The sequence below is a fragment of the Belonocnema kinseyi genome, chromosome 2, assembly GCF_010883055.1.
Source record: "Belonocnema kinseyi isolate 2016_QV_RU_SX_M_011 chromosome 2, B_treatae_v1, whole genome shotgun sequence".
NCBI classification, from domain to species: domain Eukaryota; kingdom Metazoa; phylum Arthropoda; class Insecta; order Hymenoptera; family Cynipidae; genus Belonocnema; species Belonocnema kinseyi.
In genome coordinates, this window is record NC_046658.1 from 37,942,949 (window position 1) to 37,946,597 (window position 3,649).

A 3,649-nucleotide genomic window follows, 5' to 3' on the forward strand; every position below is an offset into this window, starting at 1 on the left:
ACTTGGTGGACTGCAAAACATTGATTACATAGGAGTTTGATTAAAATGATTTTTTTTTACGAAAGTAAGTGAAAACTCATGATATGGCTTCGCTTCTCATGTAGAAAAGCCATTTCTTTAATTATTGTTATCAATTGGGGAAGTGTGCGATTTGGGCAATCCATCAAGAAAAAATATAATGTGCCGTGATTGAGGTTCTCTTGCATTGTTGGAATAGATGGCTGTCAACATTTTTGAATTTTGGTAGTGCATTAAAGTGTGTTTTTCAAAGATGACAAGAGAGTTTTTTTGCATTTTGAGAAAACAAAAATGATAAAAGACTGTGATCCTTCTTAGGAATCCTATAAGACTTCTTGAAAATCCTTAAACTTCTCCGACAATTTTTTAAATCCCTTCAAATTCTTTGTGATCATTTCTAATCATTCGAAGTTTCTTGAAATTGACTGATTTTAATTCAAATCTCTTAAAATCCTTTAAATTTTCTTAAATTCCTTTTAATCTTTTAAAATTCCTTAAAACTTTTTAAAATAACTTTTCAAAAACTCGCCTAACATTCTTTGAGGCTACTAAAACTGTCTTAAAATCTTATAAAATATCTTTTAAATCCTTAAACCTTTTTGAATTATTTTTAAACCCTTTAAAAAGAAACTTTAAGATTCCGCCAAGTCCCTAGTAATTCCTTGAAATCACGTGTATTCTTAGAAATCTCGTAAGATTTCTTGAAAATCCTTAGTCTTCCGAATTTTTTTGAACTCCCTTCAACTTCTTTTAAATAATTCAAAATACTGTAAATTTGACTAAAATTAATTCAAATCTTTTAAATCCAAAACCCTTCAAATTTTCTTAGGCTTCTTAACATCTCTTGAAAATTCTTGAATCAATCAATTTCTTGAAATACCTTGAAAAATCTCAAAATTTATTAAATCTGTTTCAATAACTTTTCAATAGCTCGCTTGACTTTCATTAAAATCACTAAAACTGTTGTAAAATCTTTTAAAATCTGTTGTGAATCATTAAATTTTTTTGAACTATTTTTGGATTATTTTTAAATCCTTGAAAAAGAAACTTGAAGATTCCGCCAAGTTCCTAGTAATTCCTTCTTTTACGGTTTCTATTAAAAAAAGGGAAATTTTCGAGATACTAAATAAATTATAAAAAAAATGTCGTACTTTAGATTTTCAGTGAAATTAAGATAAATTTAAAAGTAAAAAAATTTTAGTTTAATTTAGAATTTAGTTAAATTAAAAAATTTAATAAAGTTTCAAAATAAGTAAGAACTGAAACTTTAATTTTCGATTAAATATCATACTTTTAATGAAAACAAAGTGGTTTATTTCTACAAGTCTAGAAAGTCTTTTAGAAAAATCTATAAAATAGAAGGACAAAAGACAGATTTTTCCAAAAAAAATCTTGAATCCAACAAAATTTAAAAAGAAATATAAGGCGTATAGGGGTGCATCTCAGCAACTAAGGCTATTACAAAAAAGGAAAGAATTCCAAAAAATTTAAATAATTCAATAATTTTTTTCGAACCGGGAAATGACCGCAAATTTGTTTCCTTGATTAAAATGGCCACCTGAATTTCTTAGTATTTTAGAAATTATTATATTCATTGATGTTGTCCTGTAAAAATAGATTTACTTTTTCGTACTTGTAAAAAAATTGGCACCAAGGATTGAAAAAATTTTTGATTTTACTTATTTCATCAAGTGAATTTTTTTTTAAGTTTGCAAGAACAAAGAAAAAGTATCCAATTAGGTGTTTTGAGTGTTTAAAAATGGTGATTCATTTTTTTCATAAATAGTTTAGAAATAATTTTCACATTGTACACATCATTTGGTTTTTAGGTAAGAATTAAGATCAAGTATAGAGGACCACAGGTTCTTTTATTATCTCAAACTTGTAACTTACGGCTAAGCCTTACAGCTAAAAAATCCCTCGTATCAGTTATTAATTAAAACTCACTTTAAATTGATTTGAATGCAATATGCAACACTTTGAATTCTTAAGATTTATAGTCCAAATATATCAGAAATTTGCAACAAAGAAGATTAATTTTCTTACCACATAGACGACTTTTTAACAGATTCCTTTAATTTTCTGCCAAATAGTTGAATTTCCAACTTATAGAGGATAAATTTCTAATCAAGAATAGACAAGTTGCAATTTTCAGAGAAAAAAGTAATTTTGAACATAAAAAAACCAAATTGTCAACAAAAAAAGTTAAATTTTAATCCAAAGAGGTAAATCTTGCAGAAATATGATTTCAAAAAAAATTAAATTTAACTAACAAAAATTTTCAGCAAAATACATTAAAACAGTTTAATTTTTAATCAAATAGTTAAATTAAAAATAAACATATGGATTTTTAACGGAAAAGTTCATTTACAAACGAATCCTACTTTAATTTTCTGCCATATTGTTAAATCCTTAATCAAAATAGACTAATTTAGACCTTAACAATTGCATTTTTAATAAAAAGACGATTTAAAATAAATCAAGAAAATTAATTTTTGACCAAAAAGATGAATTTTCAACAAAATAATGAATTTTCTACCAAATAATTAAATTTTAAACTTATAAATGATAAATTTCTGACAAAAATGAAAAAATGCAATTATCTGATAAAACTTAATTTTGAACAAAACAAAAAACCCAAAATGTCAAGAAAATTGTTACATGTTAAAAAAAGATTCATTTTCAACTAAATCGATTAATTAAATTTTCAACAAAAGATTCTACCATAAAGATCAAGGTGAGTACTAAAAATATGAATTTTTAATGATAAAGTTCAACTTCGAACCAAGTCGTTTAATTTTTACCAAATTTTAAAACCTTTTCCACCAAAGAAATGAATTCGCCAACATTATATTAATGATCTACCAAAATAAGACGAGTTTTCAACAAAATATATTAAGTTTTACAAAATTTTTGAATTGTAAAGCCGGGAAGACGATTTACCTATAAAAAGATTGAATTCACAACTAAAAATATGATTTTTTTGAGAAAAAGTTGATTTTCGACCAAAAAGTTAATTTTCATTACAACCATTTATTAGTTATAAAAATTGTTTCATTGGAAATAAAAAACCAGTAAATGTTAATTTTTAATAAAATATCAATTTAAATCAAAAATGAAATATTTACCTTGTTAGTTAAAAAAAAATAATTTTTAATAAAAAAAAAACGAATTTTCAGCAATAGAGTTCAGCCTAAAAAGGACTTTTTATCTGCAGAAGATTAGTTTTCTAAAAATAGAATAGTTTAGTTTTCGACCAAAGAGGTAAATCTAAAACCGAAAGAATAATTTTTTTATAAAGTAGTTCAACTTTTAACCAAGCTTCTGAATTCCTAACGAAACAAGATGACTTTCTAACGAAATAATTGCATTTTTCACAGAATAATAAAATTTTCAACTGAATACTAGAATTTTTAACCTAACGAGTTGAATTCCGAAGCACAAATATAATACTAGAATTTCTACCAAAAAGCATTTAAGCGAAAAAAAACGAGAAAATGGGTTTCTTAAAAACAGAGAAAAAAATAACAATTCTTTAAAAGTTAATAATAAGGAAGCATACTAAATGTTATCTAATTTCGTAATTTTTCTTCCACTGGCCCCCAACCCCTGTTTAAACCATAGTTTTTAG